Source organism: Lissotriton helveticus, chromosome 11 (genome assembly GCF_964261635.1).
Source record: "Lissotriton helveticus chromosome 11, aLisHel1.1, whole genome shotgun sequence".
NCBI lineage: Eukaryota > Metazoa > Chordata > Amphibia > Caudata > Salamandridae > Lissotriton > Lissotriton helveticus.
In genome coordinates, this window is record NC_136072.1 from 596,989,369 (window position 1) to 597,002,096 (window position 12,728).

Sequence of the window (12,728 nt, forward strand, 5' to 3'; positions counted from 1 at the left end):
CTGCAGTAGAAGTTGAACTTGAACTTGAACTAGAAACCACTGTTCCAGCATTCACTGAAGAAGCCCTTCTTCAAATCATCAGAGGAAAGAAGAGTCAGACGTATCCGCTGGAGCAGCAGTGGAATTTTCTAACTAAAACATAAACATCTGTACAGCATGATGGTCCATCACACAACCAAGCACTCTCACTACTGGGCTTTCCTGAGGCAGTGTAGGTAGGTAGTATTCCTAACTTACTAATAGTCACCACGGTGCATTGTGGTCTACCTAGTTCAAATAACATTACATTATTATATAATTTCACTGTTCTTTGACAATATTTCACAAGCTAAAATCCATGCATATAGCTGTCTTAAAGCATGATGATCATTATGGGAAAACGCCTTTTCTTAGGATAAACTATTGATTCCTTTTCTATTTTAGTTGTTACTAAGAGATGAAATCTCATGTACTACATTTTTGTTACTGCTCTTCTATTTGGACAATATCCCATTGCTTATGATGCAGTTTCATACTCATAATTAAAATGTGCAGCATTGCCATGGACAATGCATCAGTGGCATGCTCGTGCCACCATCAAGTTCTGGTGGGTGCACTTCCCCAAGCGTGTGACAGAAATGCGGATGCCACTCTTCAGAGGAGGTATCATGGCCCAAATACCAAACATGGGCCAAACATAACTGTAATTTCTTTTAGAGGATTTGTGCCCACGCTTTGCTAGCCCAGTGTAAGTCATGTTCGCATTGGTTCCACAGAATCAGATGTTACCAGCAAGTCATTAACATATTGAAATAGGGTAGAATCACAGGGAAAGACCAACATGTCTAAATCCTCCTTAAGAGATTGTGAAACTATTGGAGGCAGCTTAGTATACCCTTGAGGAAGCTGGGTCCATGTTATTTGAGAGCTGTAGAATGAGAAGCAAAAATAAGTTGCATCTCCGAATGTATCAGAATAGAGAAAAAAGCGAATCACAAATGATCTACAGTGAAACGAGTAGGGATGTGTTTGCAATTGTGTCCGGAATACTGGAAAAGGTAGTAGCTGGGTTTGGTACAACAGAAAAACTCCATAATACCAACAGCAGAAGTAGCCTGCAAGTCTTGCACAAAATGGTAAATTCCTTTGACGGGCTTTGTGATGGGTACGAGAGGAGCATTGCAAATGCTAGCAGTGGGGATCAAAAACCTTTGTTTCACTAGGGCAGCAGGGACTTAACAGATTATTTCCTCTGCGTCAGTATGGAGAGGGTACTGCAGTATTTAGGATTGCTGTGAGGCAGAGCTGCTCCATTGCATTCACCATTGCCTTCAACAGAAATTTAACCGCAGATGTGGAGCTAAGAAGAAAAGCATGTTGATCTTAAATCAGGCCTAGGGAAATAGGCACAGGAATGGTAAAAACGTAGGGAACATTCGTGCTTTTAATGCCAACTGCATCAATTGTTTTTCCTAGCAGAGGAAAAGATGGAACTTTGAGGTTTTCAGGGCAGATTGACTGGCACTAGTATCAATAAGACATGAAATGGGACTTCTGTTGATGACAAATCATGCATATGGCGCATTTAGGTCCACGGGGATGAATAGGTTACTGAGCAGTCAGCTCATCTCAGGCTTTCCTAGAAGGGTGGGTACCTGGTCTAAGGAGGTGCTGAAGGGGAAGGGAAGGAGGGCTGTTTATGCTGATCAAGTGTGTCCTGAAGTTGATTCAAACAGTTTTGTTTACAACATCCGCACTGATCACAGTTGAAACATGAGGTGGTTCCAAGTGAAGCAAACTCTCAAAGAACTTGATGCTGGTCCCTCCTAGCTCTTCAGCTTCCTTGTCATCCTCTGCCCTTTCCTCGGATGGTCTGCTGTAAGACTGAATTTAAAAAAACATCAGTTTCGTTTTGGTAGATTACTTTCTTGAACAGTTACACAGCGCAATACAATGGTTAACAGCAATAACTAGTTCTGACATATTCTCCTCTAACCAGTTTTATTGGTACAAAGTACTGCCATTGCATTCAGTGAAACATCTCTAGCAGTGGTTAATGCATCATTGTCCTCAGAGGTCTGATGTAGCCAGCTAGGCTGGGTCACCAACTGGTCAGGCAACATAATACGCCACAACTAACTTACATCAGACCCAAATAGAGCTGTAGCTTTAAACTGTTTTTAGCTTCTCTCTATACTTCTGAGAATTCTCTCAGATTCTGTGAAACGTCCTAGTGATATTAATAAGGTTGGGCAGACGGACAAAGACCTAAGGACATGTTTGGTGACTCCACCCTCCACCATCAGATCCTGGATACAACCTTGGAGGAAAAGGGTGTCTGGTTAAAATCTTGAGTCATCAAAGTCATCATTGCTGTTGGGCGAGGTCTGCCTACTGAGTCGAGGTACACATTCTACACACCTGACCATTTCAAGCATGGGTAATGGGATGGTGCGGTACCAGTCAAAACTGTGTTGCAGGTGGGAAATGCAGTTTTTTAGTTGTGGCCTTTTTATCCCTCACGCTTGTCAAACTACCATCATTCTAATCCTCAGTGGTATGCTGCCACTAGTCATGTTCACTGTGCCCACTTGTCCTCTTGCTTCTTCAGCTGGAACTGCCCATCAGAATGGGAATACTGAAAATATCTAGGATCCTCCTCTCTTGTCTTCCTGGATATTCTTTGTAATTTGGGCAAAGAGATGGGTGGAAGGAAGTGCAGGGGAGGAACAGACATGTATCCTATCCTTTGTGTAGCTGATTTGGTATCTCACTTCCTCTTGGATGTATTCAATACTCATCAAAATAGATTGCTGCTGGAATTTCATTGCATTCTTTTGCCATTTTTAGCAAAGCCAACTGTTAGGACGGAAATGTCCCCGGCATGGTGTACAGTTGTATTACATTACCCTGATAGTCTGACTGCTTGTATCTGATATCCTGGCTTTTTACTTTCTGCCCTATCCTCACACTAATCTAGTAGGTTTGCAGAGGCCTACGCCTGTCCCAGGGGTGGCCTTAGGCATGTGCAAGCTGTGCACCCGCACAGGGCCAACAAACCCCAGGGGCCACCATGCCAATATATCCTTAATATAATAATCCTCTGAAGATGGATACATATTTGCGTGGTGGCCCCTGGCAGGGATTTGGTGGCCTCCGGCTCTGTTCCACTTCCAAACACCCTGACCCCCCACTCTTCACTGGCCTCCGTGCTCCGCCCCGCCCGGACCCCCTCTTCCGGGGCCCCCTACCTACGCTCCCTGCCCAGGGCCGCCATGAGCCTAGAGCCGCCCCTGCCTGTCCCTTGACATGAGTATGGTCCTGGACCTATATGTGACCTGGACGGGAACATCAAGCATGTCCTCTTAGTACAGACTACTGTCCTGTCATGGGTTTAGCACATGGCACGGTGGTGGCAGCGAACTATGTTTTCTGAATCCTATTTGTGCTCAGACCTTTTTACCTGTGTCACTTGATGGAAGGCCTGCTTGCCTACTTGTGTGAAGTTTTGCTTCTGTGGGCTTACCCATCCTACTGCTAGCATACCAAGTAAAGATTACGTGTGTTTGTGATTGTGACCTGCGTGGTACATGCAAGGTGTGTATGAGTGAGCCAGAATAATGGCGGCCTGTTGGATCAATTTTGGCTACCTCAAGGCAGGCTTACTGCACAAGATGTAACTGAGCACAATTATAAGAGCATCGGGGGTACCCTACACCTGAGCCTAATTTTGCTTAGTCCTGACCTATGGAAGGCTGCTTCTGGACCATAAGGACAGCATTGGGGTCAATAGCGGGAGTGGCATAGACCTAATACAGTGCGAGGACACTAAATTTGATGCTGTACGTTTCCATATGTGTAGTGTTTAGTTCAGGAGTGCATTAAAGTACTTTTCTTCTTGACAGTCACACTCTTGTTGGAAATAGTTTATTATGCTAATGTGTGCTTGTTGAGTACTGAGGTCGAGCACCCCTGTAACACTTCCCTGAGAAGCCTGTAACATATTGCCATCCCTACCCTACCACCGACAGCCACTGGCTGAAGGGTTTATACTTGCCCAGTTTGCAGAGCCATTGTAGGACAGGCAATTGACATCAGAGGGAAATGATTTGAACCCCCACGGTCAAGACCCAGTAGCCTTTGCTTGCTCCATGCTGCCCTGAACAGGGTCTGACACGAACCACTGTTCTCATATATATATATATATATTTTTCTTTGAGGTTTTTTTAAGCTTTCATATCAAAGGTCCATTTTCAGGTCATATTTGCCTTTATCAACCTCTGTGCACTTGGCCCACTCAACTATAATTGTGCATGTGCTTCTGCCATACTTGTTGTGCATGATGTGGGCAAAGTCCCTCTAAATGGAACCTTAGTTTGCTTGTGTTCTCTGGTTCCTATTTTGACCAACCTATTTCCAAGAATAAAGGTTTAGGTAGACTAAGGTAAATTCTCTGGAGTACACACTGCCTCGAGTACCAAGTAAAGAGATTCGAAATGAATACAATGCTTTACTGGCAGCCAGTGTAACGAGGCAAAAACCTGAGTAATGGGTGCCGGCCGATGCAACCCATGCAATAAACTGTCAGCATAGGTTTGAATGAGTTGCAGTGTGTCTATGAAAATATAAGGCATCCTTGCAGTTCAACTCCACATAGGCCCACCCCTTGACCCAGAGAAAACTAATAACCCCTTTTTGAGTAGGTTGAAGAGGGGTACAGAAAACAGCCTGGCACCCTCCCGAGCAGGTCCCTTGCCAGCCCTGACACAGAGGGCGGACCTCGACCGGAAACAACCCCAATCTGACACAGGGCAGCCACAGACGCACAGGGCCTTTTATGACCCAGTGGCACAAGTATAGCAGCCTGCATAGTATGACCTATCCTGCCAATCAAAGGATTTTATCCTTAATTGTTTTCTAGGTGTGATTGCAAGAGGGCCGCAGGAGTGGACTCTTTACATTTCTGTGGAACAACAGGGCAGCCAGGAGTTAGCAGGCCTCAACTGCGGCCACTGAGGTCGTGTACCAGTAATGTCTGGGGGCACCTTACTAGCGCACTCCGAGTGAAAGACCGAGCATTTACCTTTAGCACTTGACTCTCGAAGGGTAGGGCGGTCGAGCAGCCAAGGCTCACTGACGGAGCTAATGTAAGGTCACTGTCCAGTCAAAATGGCAATTTTTTTTAAGTCAAGTCAAGTCAAGAATTTGTATAGCGCACTACTCACCCAGAGGGTCTCAAGGCGCTTGGGGGAGAGAGGATCGCTACTTATCGAACAGCCAAGTTTTGAGTTGTTTTCTGAAGGAGAGGTGGTTCTGTGTAAGACGGAGGTGGGTGGGGAGGGAGTTCCAGGTTTTGGCCGCTAGGTAGGAGAAAGATCTTCCTCCCATGGCGGTTCTTCGGATGCGTGGAATCGTGGCGAGGGCTTGGTTGGACGATCGTAGTTGGTGGGTGGGGGTGTAAAATGTCAGGCGAGTGTTGAGGTATTTGGGTCCTAGGTCGTTGAGGGCCTTGTGTGCGTGAGTGAGGAGACGGAACGTGATTCTCTTGTTGATGTGGAGCCAGTGAAGGTCTCTCAGGTGGCCGGATATGTGATTGTGGCGGGGTATGTCTAGGATGAGTCGAGCGGAGGCGTTTTGAATGCGTTGAAGTCTTTTCTGCAATTTGGCTGTGGTTCCGGCGTAGAGGGTGTTTCCGTAGTCCAGTCGGCTTGTGACAAGTGCTTGGGTGACCGTCTTCCTTGTTTCGGTTGGGATCCATCGGAAGATTTTTCGGAGCATACGTAGGATGTTAAAGCATGATGATGAGACGGCGTTGATCTGTCTGGTCATCGAGAGGGAGGAGTCTAGAATGAATCCCAGGTTGCGAGCATGGTCCGTTGGTTAGGGTGCGCTTCCTAGGGCCGGTGGCCACCATGAGTCGTCCCATGCAGAGGGGGATGATCCAAGGATGAGGACTTCCGTCTTGTCTGAATTCAGTTTCAGTCGGCTGTTCTTCATCCACTCGGCTACGTCTTTCATTCCTTCGTGTAAGTTGGTTTTGGCAGTGTTTGGGTCTTTGGTGAGGGAGATGATCAGCTGTGTGTCGTCAGCGTATGAGATGATATTGAGGTTGTGTTGGCGTGCGATGGATGCGAGGGGACTCATGTAGACGTTGAAGAGGGTGGGGCTAAGCGATGATCCTTGTGGTACGCCGCAGATGACTTCGGTGGCCTCTGATCTGAAAGGGGGAGGCGGACTCTTTGGGTTCTTCCGGCGAGGAACGAGATGATCCAATCTAAGGCCTTATCTTGTATCCCGACGTCCCTGAGGCGTTGTACAAGGGTGCGGTGGCAGACAGTGTCGAATGCTGCGGAGAGGTCCAGGAGGATGAGGGCCACTGTTTCCCCGTTATCGAGTAGTGTCCGGATGTCGTCTGTGGCTGCGATGAGGGCGGTCTCTGTGCTGTGGTTGGCTCGGAAGCCAGACTGTGAGGGGTCGAAGGAGCCGTTAGACTCGAGGAAGGCGGCGAGCTGACTGTTGACGGTCTTCTCTATGACTTTGGCGGGGAATGGGAGGAGTGAGATGGGGCGGTAGTTTTTAAGTTCAGTGGGGTGTGCAGTAGGTTTCTTCAGGAGGGCGCTGAGTTCGGCGTGTTTCCAGCTTTCCAGGAAGGTAGCGGTGTTGAGGGAGCAGTTGATGATGTTCCGGAGTTGGGGTGCGATGATGGAGTCGGCCTTGTTGAAGATGTGGTGGGGGCATGGGTCGGTTGGAGATCCGGATTGGATGAAGTTCATCAGGCGGATGGTGTCTTCGGTGCTAATCGGGGTCCAGGCGCGAAGGGTGGTGGAGGGGGGCTTCAGTTCGGTGGTGGAGGGAGTGGACTGGTCGCCAAAGCTGTTATGTATATCCGTGATCTTGCTGTGGAAGAATGAGGCTAGAGAGTCGCAGAGGTCTTGAGAGGGAGTGATGTCGTTGTTGCTTGCGCTGGGATTGGTAAGCTCTTTGACAATGCTAAAGAGTTCCTTGCTGTTGTGTGCGTTGTTGTCTAGTCGATCCTTGAATGCTGATTTCTTGGTGGAGCGGATCAGTTGGTGGTGTTTGCGGGTGGCGTCCTTGAGGGCGGTCATGTTATCTGTGGTTGGGTTTCTTCGCCAGACTTTCTCGAGAGCGCGGCAGTTCTTTTTGGAGTTCTTGAGGTCGTCGTTGAACCAGGAGGCTTTTTTGTTTCCTGGCTTGTTGTGATGGTTTTTCAAGGGTGCTAATTCGTCAGCGCAGTGGGTGATCCACTGTGCGAGATTGATGGCTGCTTTATTTGGGTCCGTTGATATGGCGGGAATGTTTTGGTTCAGAGATGTGGTGAGCTGGTCGGTGGTAACTTTGTTCCAGTTTCTGCGGGGAACTTGTTGCGGGTGGTGGTGGGTCGTGGTCTTTTTGAAGCTGAAGTGGACGCAGCTGTGATCTGTCCAGTGGAGTCTTGTGACGTGATTGAAGGAGATGTGCTTGTTGGAGGAGAAGATTGGGTCGAGCGTGTGTCCGGCGTAGTGGGTGTGGGTACTCACCAGTTGTTTGATTCCGAGATTGGCGAGGTTGTCCAGTAGGGTGGTGGTGTTGTTGTCGTTGTTATTCTCTAGGTGGAAGTTGAGGTCCCCTAGGAGAATGTAGTCATCGGAGGGGAGGGCATGTGGATTGATAAAGTCAGCAATGTCTTCACTGAATTGTGTGCGGGGTCCTGGGGGTCTGTAAATGAGGGTGCCTCTGAGTGTGGTCTTGGGGTCGGTGTGTATCTGGAAGTGGAGGTGTTCGGTGGCTATGAGGGTGTCTTCGGAGCGGGGCGAGATGCGAATGGTGTTCTTGTGGACGATGGCGATTCCTCCTCCTGTTTGGTTGATGCGGTCTCTTCGGATGATCTTGTAACCGTCCGGGATGGCTATGGCGATGTCGGGCGCTGATGAGGCGTTCATCCAGGTTTCTGTAAGAAAGGCGACGTCCGGCGATGTGGTGTCGAGTAAGTTCCATAGTTTAATGGCGTGTCTGTGGACCGAGCGGGTGTTGAGTAGGATGCACTTCAGGTGGTTATTGTCGGATCTCTGTTTGGCGTTTGTGGGTGTGGTGTGGGACTTGATGCAGGAGAACTTGCAGGATTGGCAGGTGAAGGGTCCATGGGTACGTCCTGGGGCGGCTAGGTTGCAGTCGGGGAGTCGGCCGGTGTCGAGCGCAGTGAGGGTGGCGGCGTCGTATGTTAGGCAGGTGGGATGGCCTCTGCGGGGGCCAGGGTGTCTGGCGCTGGGTGCGGTCCAGGCGCGGACCGGCGTAGACGGGCTTACCTTTGGCGCGCCTTCGGCGCGCATGGGGCGCACCCGCTGCGCGTGAACGCTGCGCGTTTGCCATTCTACCATAAGTGGAGAGTGGAGGGGGGCGGAGCGAGGGAGGAGCAGCTGGGAGGCGGGAGCGGGGTGGCGAGTGGGGAGGGGAATGTTTGGAAATGCTGTAGGGAGCGGGGGTGGGGCCGCGGGGGTGCAGCGGCAGGGAGCGGGGAGGAGAGACCGGCTGGGACAACCAAATGGCACCAACAATAACAATAACAATGCCGAGCGAGATCTGGGGCACAGTCTGGCACAGGTACTACTCGGAATTAAAGCACAATGCACAAATACGATATCACGCGATGCAGCAGGCAGCACAATGGAGACAGGGGTACGATGCTGGCACAAATATGAAATCACGCGATGCAGCAGGCACGATGGAGGCAGGGGTACAGTCTGGCACAGAGTACTACTCGGAATTAAAGTACAATGCACAAATACGATACCACGTGATGCAGCAGGCAGCACGATGGAGACAGGGGCACGATGCTGGCACAAATATGAAACCACACGATGCAGCAGGCACGATGGAGGCAGGGGCACAGTCTGGCACAGAGAGGATGACCAGGAGCGGGTGGAGCGACCGGTTCTGACTAGGTCAGGACGGTCACAGCTCTTCACCGCTCGGGTCTGATCTTAAGTTCAGTGGGAGGGAGGAGCAGCTGGGAGGCGGGAGCGGGGTGGCGAGTGGGGAGGGGAATGTTTGGAAATGCTGTAGGGAGCGGGGGTGGGGCCGCGGGGGTGCAGCGGCAGGGAGCGGGGAGGAGAGACGGGCTGGGACAACCAAATGGCACCAACAATAACAATAACAATGCCAGGCGAGATCTGGGGCACAGTCTGGCACAGGTACTACTCGGAATTAAAGCACAATGCACAAATACGATATCACGCGATGCAGCAGGCAGCACGATGGAGACAGGGGTACGATGCTGGCACAAATATGAAATCACGCGATGCAGCAGGCACGATGGAGGCAGGGGCACAGTCTGGCACAGAGAGGACGACCAGGAGCGGGTGCAGCGACCGGTTCTGACTAGGTCAGGACTAGGCCTAAGAAATATAATCTAGAGAAAACACTAGGATAGGGTAAACCAGGAGTGTCTAGCGCCTGCTGGACAGAAGATCTAACCCCTAAGCACGAGGAACTAGAATTTAATTTAACGGTGGGTTCTGTAGCCTTTTTTAGAGTATGAGGTAAGACTTTGAGTCTTAGGTACCAAAATCTATTAGTAGTTTAAATGAAGTATATAGATATATTACGAAGACTCCGAGACCCACATAAAAATGCCAATGTAATCGTTCAGAAAGTTTTAATGGCTCTTTATTTATGTGGTTTAAATTGCTGTCTGCACATACTGTACCTTATGCCAAAAAGAGTTTTGATATAATAGGCCTGATTTAGAGCTGCGTCACAAACATAGCGGATAATATGGGCACCGTATTACAAGTCCATTGCATTCAATGGAACTTGTAGTATGGCGGACGGGATAACCGTCATGTGCGAGAAGGAATAACCCACCCACTGAACTCTAAATCAGGCCCAATGTCTCACCAACCAGCTCTCTGCTGACCAGCAAAGGATTTTGGGAAAGAGGTTACAGTTAACAGAGAACTGGATGACAAACTCTCTTGAGATGTAGGCTTATCCATTATTCCTCAAATAGATGAGATTTTTGTCATGAGCCTCTTTTTCCCAATTGCCCACTCCGTCTGTTCGCTGGGGGGGGTAGGTATGCCCACCCATATGAACCATTGCAGGACCACCTGAGGGAACATAAACAGAAGAACAAGAGAATGGGGCAAAAGAGGGCCACGAGGAATTCATCGAGAACACAGAACTCCCTCACTGATGGTTTAGATCTACTGGGAGCATTGTTAAGCAGGGCCGAGCAGTCCTCAAGGGTAGTCTGTCAGCCTCAGATGTGATGGTATGACACTCCATGATGAGGGCCATTTTTTGGGTTCTTTCTGGGCCCATTTTATGGTTTAATGGATTATTTTTTACCTTCTGACTTCCCTGGTATCACCGCAAACAATGCCTCCACCAAGGGCAAATGCATGCACTCTTCCATACCTTGCAAAACACCTATACACCATATCTTTATCAGTTCAAAATTTCCCTCATTTGCAGCTGGGGGCCACTGTTTTCGCTATCTGATTTACTAATGTGGGCCACTTTTATTTTAGTGCCTACAGCTATTCTCTGCCCAAGATCGATCTTGTTGGTAAGCATGGATGACTTCTTTTTTTGCACGACGCCAAAGCAGAACAGTGTTTTCATCCTGTTTTCGGATAGCTGAGGGCAGGTGCTCAGGCTGATGCTCCAGATGCTCACTGTACTTTGTGGCCACAGAGGCAGGTCAACCTCCTTGGTTCTATGGATTCCTAAACTGACCCCTTGCCAGCATCCTGCACACGTTCATTGGCACATGCAGTGGACAGGAAATAAGGAGTTAGCCCAAGGCGCGCAGCAGACAGCTGCTTCTGGGAACTAAACCTCTGTCGTTTAGTTTCAATGGAAGATTCCGTGACCGCTCTAGAACTTGGCAGTTGGCAGGGAATGCTCAGACGTGAGTCCCTTGCTCACTTATGGGAGGAACCACGCCCACAAGGGATGGACACGAGGAGCACGAACCGATCGGGTCCACAGTAAGTCTCGTGGTCAACCTCTCTGACCGGCTTCTCTCACAAAAAGAAGCGGATGTACTTCAAAAAGGTCTAGGTTTTGTACCGACACCTAAGATTGACTACTTCCAAGAGACTAGGGAATTGAAGTCATTCTTCAGGAAAGTCAGGCTAAAAGCCTTTTTTGAAGGAAAACCTAGTGAACAGTCAGGTGACTCTGGACTACACAATCCATCGACGTTCACACCACATAATGGAATGGTCCCCCCGGAAGTACTCACATTCGAACAAGCGGTGTTGAGAGACATTTCCAAACTGAACAGACATGCATCACACTGCAATGTCTCCAGGGAGGAGATGACAGTCTTGAGATCACTGGCTGACGATCCTCTTATCACCATAAAACAAGCGGACAAAGGCGGCGCTACTGTTCTCATGAACACCAAGGACTATGAGACAGAATGCAATAGACAATTGGGCAACCGAAAGTACTATACCCCCATCCCTAATGATCCAACCCAGCGCTTACTAACTACCATCACGAGTTTAGTCACAAGCGCAGAATGTGACCAATGGATTACGAGTAAGGAGGCAGATTTTCTCATCAAAAAGGACCCGAGGGTCCCATATTTTTATATCTTGCCAAAGATCCATAAAGCAACCAGACCTGTACCAGGGAGACCTATCGTCTCAGGGATAGACTCAGTCCTTGAGCCCCTCTCACAATTTTGTGATTACTTTCTGCAACCCCTGGTCAAAAACATCCCCTCCTACATCCAGGACACCACAGACGTGTTACGCATCCTGGACAATGTCCAGCACGCTGAGGATATTGACCTGCTGATTACCTTGGACGTGGAGGCCCTCTACACAAACATTCCTCAGAGGGCCACACTGGAGGTTATTGAGGAGAGACTCAGTCAGGAGAACTGGACGTCAGACACTCCGCAATCCTTTGTCTTGGAATGCGCCACCCTAGCGCTTACAGAAAATTTCTTCGAATTTAAGGGCAAATTCTACCATCAGACCCAGGGCACCTCTATGGGCAGTACCTTTGCTCCTTCGGTGGCCTGTCTCTACATGGCCAAGTTTGAAAAAACATACATAGACCATGAGTCCAATCCTTTCCGCAGTAACATTAAAATGTGGAAACGTTTTATTGACGATATCCTGATCCTGTGGAAAGGGCCGGCATCTTCCCAGGAGGCGTTTCTTGAGTGGATCAATGCTTTGAATCCGCATTTGAAATTCACCATGACCTCATCACCTAAGGAGATCGCTTTCCTGGATCTCACAATCAGACTAGACGAGGGGTCAATAAGCACTACCATGTATCGGAAGCCAACTGACCGCAACAGCCTCTTGCACTATAAAAGTCACCATCCAAAAGCCTTGCGCTCTAATTTGCCATTCGGGCAATTCTTGCGGATAAGGCGCAATTGCAGCGATGTGCGTGATTATAAAAAGGAATCTGCAATCTTGTCCAGGAACCTTCTTGACAGGGGCTACCCCAAAAGCGATGTTCTGAGAGCCAAAAAACGGGCACGGAACAACAATCGCGAGGCACTGCTAGAACACCGGGACAAGGTCCGCACAGAGAACCAACCCATCACATGTGTGACAACATTCACCCCTAGGTCTAACCAAGTCAGGAAGACTATAAAACATCACTGGGGTATATTGAGCACGGGTGAGTTGACCATGGAAGACCCTAGGTTTGCCTTCAAGAGGTCAAAAAACATAAAAGATATTCTCATTAGCACCCGACCTAAGAAGGCAATC